The sequence below is a fragment of the Bos javanicus genome, chromosome 4 (genome assembly GCF_032452875.1).
Source record: "Bos javanicus breed banteng chromosome 4, ARS-OSU_banteng_1.0, whole genome shotgun sequence".
In the NCBI taxonomy this organism is placed as follows: Eukaryota; Metazoa; Chordata; class Mammalia; order Artiodactyla; family Bovidae; genus Bos; species Bos javanicus.
This window is the reverse complement of record NC_083871.1, coordinates 86,814,315-86,827,241: the sequence shown is the minus strand read 5'-3', so window position 1 is coordinate 86,827,241 and position 12,927 is coordinate 86,814,315. Positions and strand designations below refer to the sequence as shown.

Below are 12,927 nucleotides of genomic sequence, written 5' to 3'. Positions count from 1 at the left end.
TAAGTCACATCAGTCATGTCTGACTCTGTGCGACCCCATAGACAGCAGCTCACCAGGCTCCTGTCCCTGGGATTTCCCAGGCAAGAGTACTGGAGTGGGTTGCCATTGCCTTCTCCCTAGGTTTGTCATAGCTTTTCTTAATAGGTTAAGATAAAGATATATTATAGATTTTCTTGGAAATAAGGCATCCTCATCTACAGTATAACACAATTTTTTAGATGCAGATTAGAAGAAAAATGAAATGAATCAACATTTTAAAACAAGAAGTTAACTTACTGGTGCAATCATTTTACAATGAGTCAAATCTTCATGTTGTATACCTGAAACTCATACAGTGATGTGTGTCAATTATATCTCGATAAAACTGGAAAAAAAAAAAAAAAGAGGGCATAAGCTACTATAAACAAGGATCAGGAGAGAAAACAAACAACAGCACTTGACCCTCAGAGTTACAGATATAGTAATTATTATAAATAGATTATAATAACTTATGAATAAAAGTTTAAGGAAATTAAAATATAAAGCCACCAAAATAAGCAAACCGTAAGATCTAAATAACAAGGTAAATCTGAAGAACAAACCAGAAATTGAAAACAAAAATCACTGAAACTGTAAAATAGATCTAAGAGATTATTAAGAATTCAGCAAAGAGAAGGAAAAAATAAAAGACAAGTTAGGACATAGGAAGGCTAGAATAAGAAAAAGTAGCATACACCTTATCAGAGTTCTGAAAGGATAAAAAGGCAAGAATGGGAAGAAGTAATATTTGATGAGGTAGTGGTTGAGAATTCCCCCAGTTGAGGAGAGACATGAATTCTCAGATTCAGAAAGCATTCCAGATCCCAGAACAATGAATAAAAATAAATCCAATAAAAATTCCAATTCAAGACATATTTAACTGGCTTTGAAACTCCAAAGATAAAGACATTAAAAAAAACTGGAGAGTAAAGGTAACTTACCTATAATGTAACGTCAGTTGGATTTACCACAGGTCTTTCAGAAGCAACAATAAAAACCAGAAGATAATAAATTAATATCTTAGAAAGCCTTGGAGAAAGAACTATCAACTTAGAATTATATACTTGGCAAATTATCTCTCACGATTGAGAAAGATAACTTCAAACAAAAACATACAAATACACCTACTTAAAAGGAAATGTTACAGAAAGAAGACAAAAAGTAAATCTATCTCAAACTAATTCAGACATACAAATAGGAATAAAAAAATTAGAAATTTAAAAGCAGGTGGGTTAATCACAAGTTATGAACCATAAATATCTGCCTTGTAGGGTTAGTAAACTAGATAAAACTTCAGTTCTGTTCAGTTCAGTCTCTCAGTCGTGTCCGACTCTTTGCGACCCCATGAATTGCAGCATGCCAGGCCTCCCTGTCCATCACCAACTTCCACTCAAATTCATGTCCATCGAGTTGGTGACGCCATCCAGCCATCCCATCCTCTGTCATCCCCTTCTCCTCCTGCCCCCGATCCCTCCCAGAATCAGAGTCTTTTCCAGTGAGTCAACTCTTCACATGAGGCTTATGTCTGGACAAAGTGTTACATTTAGATAGGAGTTGTATATAGGTGTTCAAGATGTATATGTTAAGTGTATGTGAAGAAGATTGTTGTTTAGTCACTGAGTTGAATCTGACTCTTTTGTGACCCCATGGACTGTAGCCTACCAGGCTCCTCTGTCCCTGGGATTTCCCAGACAAGAGTACTGAAGTGGTTTGGCATTTCCTTTTGCAGGGGAACTTTTCAACCCCGGGGAATAAACCTGTGTCTCCTGCATAGGCTATTTGTCACCATTGAGCCACCTGAAGCCTGAAGAAAAAAGTAGGCATTGATTGTTTTTTATTTTATAAATTAAACGTGCATGTTATTTTTTTAGAATACAAATTCGCAATAAAAGTAGAGTATATAATATTCAAATTAGTAGTGTATGTAATATATATATATACAATTAATTAAAAATGCCACTAAAAAGCAAGAAAACAAAAGAAATGAGAGTTAAATATATCAGTATAAATACATGTAAATAGATTAACCTCTTCACTCCTACACACAGCTGAAAGATAGAGACTCTTGGGTTATAGGTTGCCTTCAGAAGATACCTATAAAGCATAAAGACACAGAGTGTTGAATATACTTTTCAGGATTACCAAGTAAATTCAGATATTTTCCTTTTTCTTTTCTCCTACAAATCATTTAAAAGTGATAAAGGGAATAAAAGCTAAAAATACAAAGGCTGGGCTTTTCTGGTAAAATGAGGCAGTAAAGAAAACCTTAAACCCTAAAGTGGTGAGAGAGCTGGGAACAGTAGCCAGAACAAGAGTAGGAAGCAGGACCTCACTTCCTCCAAGCTCAGAGAGTGGTGAAGAACGCATCCTGTCCTAAATTCCTCGTCTGCAGCAGTTAAAAGGTGCTACATGAAATCTTTTATGACCTTTCTTTGCTTTGTTTTTCTTCCAAGGTGGAGGAGTCAAGTTTAAACCAGCAACCACACAACAAAGAAGCCTCTTCTCTAGCAAGCAGATGGCCTCTCTAGCTGCAGTAGGAAGTCGGGTATTATAAAATATTGTCCATTTCCACTGGGGGTCATAAAGAAAGGTCTTGCTAACCTGAAGCACTTCCCCTCCTTCCCTCAAAAGTGTGAGATCTTTTGTTTAGAAATTATTAAAAATTTTAAGATGGTGACAGAAGAGCACAGAGTCCTCTGTGCAAAGAACCTTCTACAACTGCACAAGCTGTGTGTCCACAAAGTTTTTTTCAATGGAATTCTCTTTCCCAGAAAAAAAAAAAAAAAACTCACCTCCTGAAAATACGAAATAAGGAAGAACCAGAAGAGAGTTTAATTGGAGATACTACAAGAAAATGGAAGCAAGGGAAGAGGAAAACAAATTCACAAAAGCAAAAGCTTCACCAGAAAACGTTGCCATGAAATGCTGAGAAACTGTCAAATTTTAACCATGAAAAATAGAAAACATGAAAAAAAAAGAGGGGGAGGAAGAGAACTTAATGAAGCATTTGCCTCTTTGCGGAAGAGTAATGAAAGAAATGATGAGACATCAGATGATGAGAACTGAATTGGCCAAATGCCTGAAAACAGTAAAACATAGTGTAAACCAGTGGTTCTCAAGCCTGGCTGCATATTAGAACCACCTGTGGAACTCTTAAGTCACGCCAGTGCTCCAAATCTGGGTGCATAGATTTTTCTCTAATAGTTCTGGGCTGGGGCCTGCACACTGGTATGTTTCAACATCTCCGTGTGTGTGCCTGCTAAACTGCATCAGTTGTTTCCAACTCTTTGCAACCCATGGACTGTAGCCCTCCAGGCTCCTTTGTCCATGGGATTCTCCAGGCGAGAATACTGGTGTGAGTTGCCTTTCCCTTCTCCAGGGCATCTTCCCAACCCAGGGATTGAATCCACGTCTCGAACATCTCCTGAACTGACAGGCAGGTTCTTTACTACTAGTGCCACCTGGGAAGCCCGCAGATGACTAATGGGCAGCCAGCATTGATAATTACACACAACTAAAGGAAAATTAGAAGGTAGGGAGACAATTTAACAGAAAAATTAGGAGGATGAGAGATGCTGCACGAATTTCCTTATTTTTACTAGCTGAAGATAAATATAAGCCTGTAAAATCAATTAATAGAAGTATAACTACATTTTTCAGCACAAATGGAAAAACTAAGAAACATATTAGAGTTAACTAAAATTAGATAGAGGAGGAAATGAGCTGAAATAAAATAGATTTCTTTTTTTTTTGAAGGAAATTTAGAAATATATTGACCAAATATGAAAAAGACTAATTTAACATATGAGTTATAATTATAAGGGGAGCCAGTAGTACAGAATAGTCTTCCCTGGTGGCTCAGAGGTTAAACCATCTCCCTGGAATGTGGGAGACCCAGGTTCGATCCCTGGGTTGGGAAGATCCCCTGGAGAAGGAAATGACAACCCACTCCCGTACTCTTGCCTGGAGAATTCCATGGACTGAGGAGCCTGGTAGGCTACAGTCCATGGAGTCGCAAAGAGTCGGACACGACTGAGCGACTTCACTACTACTAGTAGTACAGAATATAGTATTTCTCTATTTTTAGGAGATGCATACATCAAAAACAAATAAAACAGAGTGAATAACTTTTTAAGATATCTTTCAGTTCAGTTCAGTTCAGTCACTCAGTCATGTCCGACTCTTTGCAACCCCCATGAATCGCAGCACGCCAGGCCTTCCTGTCCATCATCAACTCCCAGAGTTCACTCAGACTCATGTCCATCGAGTCGGTGATGCCATCCAGCCATCTCATCCCCTGTCGTCCCCTTTTCCTCCTGTGCCCAATCCCTCCCAGCATCAGAGTCTTTTCCAATGAGTCAAATCTTTGCATGAGGTGGCCAAAGTACTGGAGTTTCAGCTTTAGCATCATTCCTTCCAAAGAACACCCAGGGTTGATCTCCTTTAGAATGAACTGATTGGATCTCCTTGCAGTCCAAGGGAGTCTCAAGAGTCTTCTCCAACACCACAGTTCAAAAGCGTCAATTCTTCAGCATTCAGCTTTCTTCACAGTCCAACTCTCACATCCATAAATGACTACTGGAAAAACCATAGCCTTGACTAGACGGACCTTTGTTGGCAAAGTGATGTCTCTGCTTTTGAATATGCTATCTAGGTTGGTCATAACTTTTCTTCCAAGGAGTAAGCGTCTTTTAATTTCATGGCTGCAATCACCATCTGCAGTGATTTAGAAGATATGAAATATTTAATAAGACTATGACATCCACATCTGTCATAAGGTAAATGTGAATTGTTTTAATTCACCTATTAAAATAAAAATAATTGCTCTTTTGATCACATAGAAAGTCCCAGTTCTATTATATATGTATGTGTATGTGTGTAGGCATAAGTATATAGAGAGAGTTTGATTGTTTACCTCCATCTTATAGAGTAAGAAAGCTAGGACATTTTATGCCACTCTTAACTGAAGTTGGGTCAGGTTTCTAAAAATAAGTAAAAGTACTAAGATAATTCATAATTTTAAAAAGTAGGTAAACATTTAATGTATTAATAGCTAAATATTATTTTATGTGGTAGAAGATAAAAATTATATTTATGTGAGGCTTTATGAATCAATAGACTTCTCTGTCAAAGGATTGAAGGAAAAAAATTAAAGAAAATGATTATGTTTAATTTTATATATCATATTCTTTGAGTTGATTTTTATCCAAAAATGTTAAGCATAGTTTTAATTTTTTTTTTATATGTTGGGTTTACACTGGTTTTTCTGGATTATGGTGTCTATTTTAGACATTTATTTGTGTATACATTTATTCAAACATTTGCAGGGAGTATTTTTATTCTTTTAGAAGAGGGATAGTAAAGGAAAATTAAAAACTATTTCTCTCCTCACAACACTTTAAAAACTGACTACTTGGAGTTAGTGTAGACCCACAAGGCTTCCCTGGTGCCTCATATGGTAAAGCATCTACCTGCAATGCAGGAGACTCAGGTTTGATCTCTGGGTTGGGAAGATCCCCTGGAGAAGGAAATGGCAATCCACTCCAGTATTATTGCCTGGGAAATTTCATGGACAGAGGAGCCTGGCAGGGTACAGTCCATGGGATTGCAAAAAGTTGGTCATGACTAAGCAACTAACACACACACAGGCTAAGGGCTCAGTCTCACAAATTGGCCCCCACTTCAGATGACAATGAAAAGTCCAGGCCTCCAGTACTTCTAAATCTTCTGGCTATAAATCAGGGGTTCCCACAAGCCCCTTTTGGGTTTGATAATTTGCTAGAAGAGTTCACAGAACTCTGGAAAGTGCTGCGCTTATTACCCATTTATAAAAGGGTGCAACTCAGGAGCAAGCCATGGAAGGTGAGCATAGCACAAGGTCTGGGGAAGGAGCAGGAGCTTCTGGGTTCATGTGTTCACCAATCCAGAAGCTCTGTGCACCCCTTCATATTTAGGATTTTTTAATGAAATTTCCATTACAAAAGAATGATTTGTTGAAAACATTGGCCATGGGTGATTAAGTCAGTCTCCAGCCCCTTTTCTTTCCCTAGAGGTAAGGAGTTGAGGGGGGGTCTTCCCTTGTAGCTCAGTTGGTAAAGAATCTGCCTGCAATGCAGGAGACCCTGGGTCAGGAAGATCTCCTGGAGAAGGAAATGGCTACCCACTCCAGTATTCTTGCCTGGAGAAGCCCATGGACAGTGGAACCTGGCAGGTTACAGCCCATGGGGTCACAGGAGTTGGACACAACTTAGCAACTAAATCACCAACAAGGAGTTGGGGCTGAAAGTTCTAACTCTCTAATCACGTGGTTGGTTCCTCTGGCAATCAGTCACCTTTCTCCAGGAGTCACCACATTAGTATAAACTGGGGTTAGATCAAGAGGGATTTGTTATGAATAACAAAAGATGCCTCTCTCACCTTTATCATAAGGAAATTCCAAGGGCTTTAGGGAGTTCTGGTCTAGAAACAGGGGGCAGAGATCAAATATATATTTCTTACTATGTCACAAATGGTTAAAAAAAAATAAAAGAAGGTATGCCTTGTATATTAAAAGGACATAAAAATTAATGACAAAGGATGGGATAGTTAGAGAAACATGAAACTATTAACAATTTAGAATCCAGGAAGAACTTATATTTCCATTTAGATTAATATGCACATGCATTAGAGTTTAAGTCATGTTCAATTTATTTACTTATAAAGCACATTAAAAATAATCTCTATAAAATATGCTAAAAATTTTTAAGGTTGAAAAGTTAATTAGTAAATTTGACTGCCTTTTTTCAGTACCTAAAATGCAATCTGTTAGTCTGTGGGCAGAACTTGTTGTTATTTTATTGTGTTATGCACTGACCAACTGTTAATTTATATTAAGCCAGGTATGGATAAAAAGAGCAAATTATTTTTTAAAACAATCAGAAATATGTCCTACTTCTTCCAATAAAATTCCATCCTAGTACTGTTAATTGCCCCTGGCTTTGTATAGGACAACAGATGGACTCCACGGCTGAAAGGAAAAATTCATGCATTCCAAAGGAAATTTTAGTAGAAATTCTCAAAGGAAAAAAAATAAGGGCATGAGAAAGAGCATTTGAAGACAAAATCATACGAAATTTATGTGATTATGGGCCAGACATAAATGTTTTTAAGGTGTACAGGTAGAAATACAAGTTTCCCTTGCTGTCTAGAAGTAGAGCTTTCCTATGAAAGCTTTCATAGGCCAAAAAGTATAAAGGCAAGAAGCAGTTACCTTAGGACATTCCTTGCTAATGGAAGCACAAAATAAAGGGAGGTGAAAGCACAGATGCTTACCGACACAGTTCAAAGCTTAGGGCACCTTGATGTTGAGATGCTGCTGAGGTGGGTCCTGGGGAAGAAGCTTGGCGAGACCACTCTCACTGCATGGGGTGCACTGCCTCTATAACAGCTTGCTGCAAAACAAATAGCTGAATGATATTTTCATTTTCTCCTTTTTCCATAAAAATGAAAATCCTCCTGAGATTTCTTTTTGTTAGCTAAAACAAGCACTAATGTAGGTCTTTCATGAACATAAAGTGGAGTAAAGTGAACTTATGAAAAATGGAGAACACTTGTGAATACTTTCCATTTGATAATAGTAGGGAAACAGTTTTTAAATTTATAACTTATCTATAGTTCCATGCTTTTTAATTACATCATACCCTTTTTGTTCTTAGGTTTGATATTCTGTTAAAAAAAACATATTTGGTGAGCAACATATTTTTCTCAAGGTTCTTATTCTATGTTTGAGCAAAAGGGCCCCCCTCCCAGTGCAATCTAACACTTTTGTATTAAAGGATGACTAATTATGCCCTCCTTCTCTTGTTCACACTTTTCACTAGTCAGATGAAATGTTTTGCAAATTTATAGCTTATGCACCATCTGGCTTTGGTACATAATTCACACAGTCAAAGACAGTGTAGTTTAGTTACATGACTAAAAGGAATGGATTTGAATCCAGGGAGACCTTCCTTTGTCATAGGCTGTATGAATATGGATTAATTATTTACTATCTCTGGTCTGCAGTTTCCTTATCTGTAAATTGAAGACAACATACTTACCTATGGAGTTGTGATATAGTTGAAGTGATTTAAGTAGAGAAAGGTGTTGGTTTAGAAACACAGCACATGTCTTTTAGAACTGAACATTCACTAGTAGTTGACTATTAATTTTTACCTAAGTATAAAGAAAATGTAACCATTCAACCCGGTCTAATATCTTTTATGAACAGGTGGCAGTTCCTACAATGATGATTAGAGTGGCAAGTGTTGTAGGACACAAAGAAGGGGGTATCAATTTGCTTTTGGAGACAATAAGAGGCCTGAGGAAATATAAAGATGTTTCAACTAAAAAAAAAATAATTTGAAAAATTTTACTTAATATACCAAATGTTTGATGGTGAAAAGTGAAAGTTGCTCAGTTGTGTCCAACTCTTTGAGACCCCATGACTATACAGTCCATGGAATTCTCCAGGCCAGAATACTGGAGTGGGTACCCTATCCCTTCTCCAGGAATCAAACCAGGGTCTCCTGCATTGCAGGCGGATTCTTTACCAACTGAGCTATCAGGGTATGGACACCAAATCAATACAAAGTTTGTGTGATCCTCCATTTTGTCTATCTATCTGTCTAAAATTTTCAGCCCTGCTCCAGTTTCGGGACTCAAGTTACAGTTCTCCCAGTCCTTGAGGTTCCATGCAGTCTCTTGGAATTCACAAAATCCTGTCAGCCCTCATCTACCACCATGTCTTCCATTTAAACTGTAGAATCCAAAAAGCTCTCTAATGAGATTAAGAAAGCATGAGTTCAAGGTTCAGACAATTTCATAGTTTTGTGTGTTATGATTTTTTTTGGCCTTGCATCTTGTGGGGTTCCCTAACCAGAGGTCAAACCTGGACTGGCAGTGGAAGCCCTAAGTCCTAACCACTGGAGTGCCAGGGCACTCCCTGATACTGTTAGTTTCCTGAGAGTAAAAGCCACCCTGAAGAGGGAATTCCCAGCTGTGATCGTTTTCCAGAAGTCTCTGCCTTTATTAGGATAAACGAGGGGCTTCCAGGTGGCTCAATGGTAAAGAATCTACCTGCTAATGCAGGAGAAACAGTGGACGTGGGTTTGATCCCTGGGTCGGGGAGATCCCCCTGAGAAGGAAAAGGCAATCCACTCTAGTATTCTTGCCTGGAAAATCTGATTGACAGAGGAGCCTGGCGGGCTGCAGTCCATGGGACCGCAATGAGTCGGTCACGACTGAGCATGCGTGCACCTCAGATTAAGGGAGTTCCAAGAAGTATTTTACCTTGCATCTGTTGAATCTCAAGTATTTCTTCAGCTTAGATTGTCTTTATAATAACCATGTGTTAAAGGAAATGTTTCCATACAGTGAATTCTATCCCTGTTTTGAGATGTGCTTGTGATTGCAGGCCCCCCAAATCCCAGATTTGGAGGTCTGGGAAAGTCAGTGATTATGTCCATCACCTTAGTTATTAAGGACCCTTCTTTCCTGCTGATCACGGCAGTATTGCTGCTATTGAGGGTCATGTTCTGGGTGACCAATGACTCTGCCTCATATGAACCTTGTGTATTCTCCCACAACAAATGTCTTGTAGGCTGCATAAAACATACAAACGGGGACAGGGGAAAGAAATTAAAGTGATTCGCTCGGAATTTGTAGCTATAATATATTGACTATATAGCTATACAGCACTATTTAATAGATACACAATATGAGGCACATGTAAAATTTCAAATTTTCTAGTAGCCACATATCTTTAAAAGTAAAAATAAACAAATAAAATTCATTTTAATAGTGTATTTCATTTAATACAGCATATCTAAAATATCATTTCATCATGTAGCTGATACAAATACCTTATTGAGATATTTTCATTCTTTTTTCATATGACAGCTTCAAAATCTGGTGTGTATTTTATATTCATATTGCAAGTCAATCAGAACAGCCCCACTGTGGGTGCTGACTGGTCTCTTGTGGCTTGTGCCTTCCATATTGGACAGGAAACAGGCATATATTTAATCTGACTTAAGGAAAACCATGGTAACACAAGGAAAGATATTCTCATTCTAGAATTTATGATTATATTTTATTTTTTATTGAAATATCATTGATTTACAATGTTTCAGGTGTACAGCAAGGCAATTTGGTTATTTGAAACAACTTTCCAAGACACACAAACTAGGCAAGGAGTGAGTAACCTGGCACATAATATTTCACATCTCCAAGATGCAAAATACGACCACCTAGAGATCCATAGCATGAGGACCAAATGTCAAATGTGAAATTGATCACAAAACAGAATTCATATCCTAGACCCGAGAAGACTCAAGAAAGCCACATAGCGGCCTTTCAATAGCCGAAAAAGTCTCAGTAGACAACCAACATGAATAAATGCTTTTTGTTCAAATGAAACTAATATTTTAAATGCATATTGAGAACTCCTCTGTTGTTATTTGAATCTAATGGCAGAATCGCATTTCTGCTAACTGACTTCCTGTATTTCCATCCTGAGGAGAAGCCTCAATGTACCCAATTTCCTCATTCTGTAATTACAGATCTTGTGTCTCAGTCTCCTTCTGGAAAGAGCCCCCCACCTACATGTTAGGAAGTCATTAAGAATTCATCTCCATTCAATCTTCTGAATTTCTGCCAAGATTGCTAACAGAGGGCCTAACAGCTCTTAGATGCTTGTAGATCTGGGCTGAACTGAGCAGGAGGATTTACAGTGAATCTCTATTTATCATTACTGATTCTGAGTGATCAGATTTCCTATTAGATTTAATTTAGATGATTTCTATTGGTTTTACTAGTGAAAACAGTGGAAAAATGGAAAATAACATATGAAAAATGTCTTCAGTGGAATCACATTACTAACATGGGTATTTCATTTCTTAAGAGCTCTTCTGGTCACAGTTTGCAAATCACTGTCAGCTAGGTACTGAAATTTTCAATAAATAGATTTCTCTCTTTTGTGAAATTAGCTTACTCTGCTTCTTCTTGTTTGTAATTGTCATAAATCTGGAAGCATATAACATATGGTAGCTTTATTTCTTCATCATTATAAAGATGTATGACACCAGGAAGAAAAAATTGAATGTAAAGTGTGTGTCAGCACAATATAGATAATTAATTGGTATTTAAGATATACTAGGGGATGGTTTTTATTATAAGCAATCTTTGTGTTTTCCAGGCCTTTGAAGAATTGTATTTATGACCATTTACTACTCAGACTATAACCCTGAAATCCTCCCCTCTGCTTTATAAAAACAAATCATACTGTCAAGCAGTGTTTTCCCTGTGAGTTTATCAAGTCACAAGGTAAGTGACAGTTCACCATATAAAGCTGTTTAGAGTAAATAAAGATACAGTTTACTATAAGTGATTACCTAATCTCCTTTTAACTCCTGTAAAGTCTTGGCATAAAAGTAGCTTGAGTAATTGACAATGGGGCATAGTTTGAGATGACATATTGTAAAAATTTTTATTTTTGAGAACTACAGAAAGTAATGATTATGGAGATATCTTTTATATTAAGAGAATATCTTTTATTGAGCACTTATTTGCTTCTTTTGAATAGCCCCTCTCATCTTAGATGTTAAAAAAGGAAATAAATATACCTTTCTACCATATCAGACCCCAGAAATTGAATATTAAGTGTCATATATATGTACATGTATATACAACACCCTCTAGAATATACTAGGAATTTAAAAAATAGAACTAATTTAAAGTTGCGCTTTTCTGGGGATCTTTAAAAAAAAAGAAAAGTCATTGGATAAAAAAGACAGATCCATTTAAAACACTCAACCCAAAATGGAAACAAAACCATATGTGTACATGTGTATATACTAAAGGAAAAATCTATGTATATATAGCATATATATATATATATATATATATATATATATATATACATACCTCCTCTCCTTTAAAGTAGCACAAATGAGGCATCATCAGCCAAACTGGACACTTTATGTCTTGTAAAGTCACTTTTCATGCAGATTACTCGGAAGGTTACTGTTTGCCTCTCTTGTGCGACTTCCATGAAATCAGCATTCAGTAAGCCTGGCTTCCTGGCAACAACGGAACATTCATCTCATGTGTGAGGGAAGAGATCCCTCCAATGAGAAGGGAGGCAGAGAGTGGGAAAAGTGGCAACTCGGGTACAAAGGAGCAAAGAACGGTGATTCATAAGGAGGGTGGGAGAGCCAGGCCTGCCTGCCTCCACGCCTGCCACAGTATAGATTCCACTCCTGGCACTTACTTGGCAGATGAACCACAAGGGCACTGACTGCCAGCTTTATAAAGGTAACCTTTATGTGAAGAGGAACTGTTCTTTGACAATGTCTCCAATTTGCTTGCCATAAGAAATTTTTTTCGCAAAGAAAAAGAGGGAAATTCATGAAGAAGCATATTTCATTCTTCTATCCTCATTTACCTCTTGCTGCAGAGGCAACGTTCAGGATTCATTGTGAAAAAATTCCTCTATGCCTTGTGTGTTCTTCATTGTCCTTAAGGATGTTTAAAAGTCAGTTAATTAGAGAACACAGCAACAATGGCTTTCATTAGTTCACTGTATTTTATTTCAATTCAGGGCCGTACAATAACTAGTCCTCCCTGGTAACCTTTTGTATGGTTAATTCTTTCAGTTCATCTCATTCCCAAGAGGTCAGTCTCTACCTAGAATGTTGCCTTCTGTCCCAGTATCCCTACTTTCACCCACATGCCACATTAGAAAAGTAGCTGTGACGGTGGCCTTCTTGCTTCCATTTAGATGTCTGCTGCTGCTGCTGCTGCTGCTAAGTCACTTCAGTCGTGTCCGACTCTGTGTGACCACATAGACGGAAGCCCACCAGGCTCCCCCGTCCCTGGGATTCTCCAGGC

General features: G+C 37.7%; 2 long non-coding RNA genes across 2 annotated transcripts in view; one reads left to right on the top strand and one right to left on the bottom strand.

The window, feature by feature from the left end:
- Positions 1-281: 281 nt before the first annotated feature.
- LOC133246814 (uncharacterized) lies at positions 282-12,080 on the bottom strand. The gene is made up of 4 exons (XR_009736189.1): positions 11,962-12,080; positions 7,330-7,448; positions 960-993; positions 282-364 (listed from the first exon to the last, which is right to left on the bottom strand). It is a non-coding gene; the product is annotated as an uncharacterized LOC133246814 (long non-coding RNA).
- Positions 12,081-12,144: 64 nt separating this feature from the next.
- The window catches only part of LOC133246813 (uncharacterized), a 110,330-nt gene continuing 109,547 nt past the window's right edge, over positions 12,145-12,927 (top strand). The window contains exon 1 of the long non-coding RNA XR_009736188.1: positions 12,145-12,351. This is a non-coding gene — a long non-coding RNA (uncharacterized LOC133246813). The remainder of the gene's footprint in view (positions 12,352-12,927) is intronic.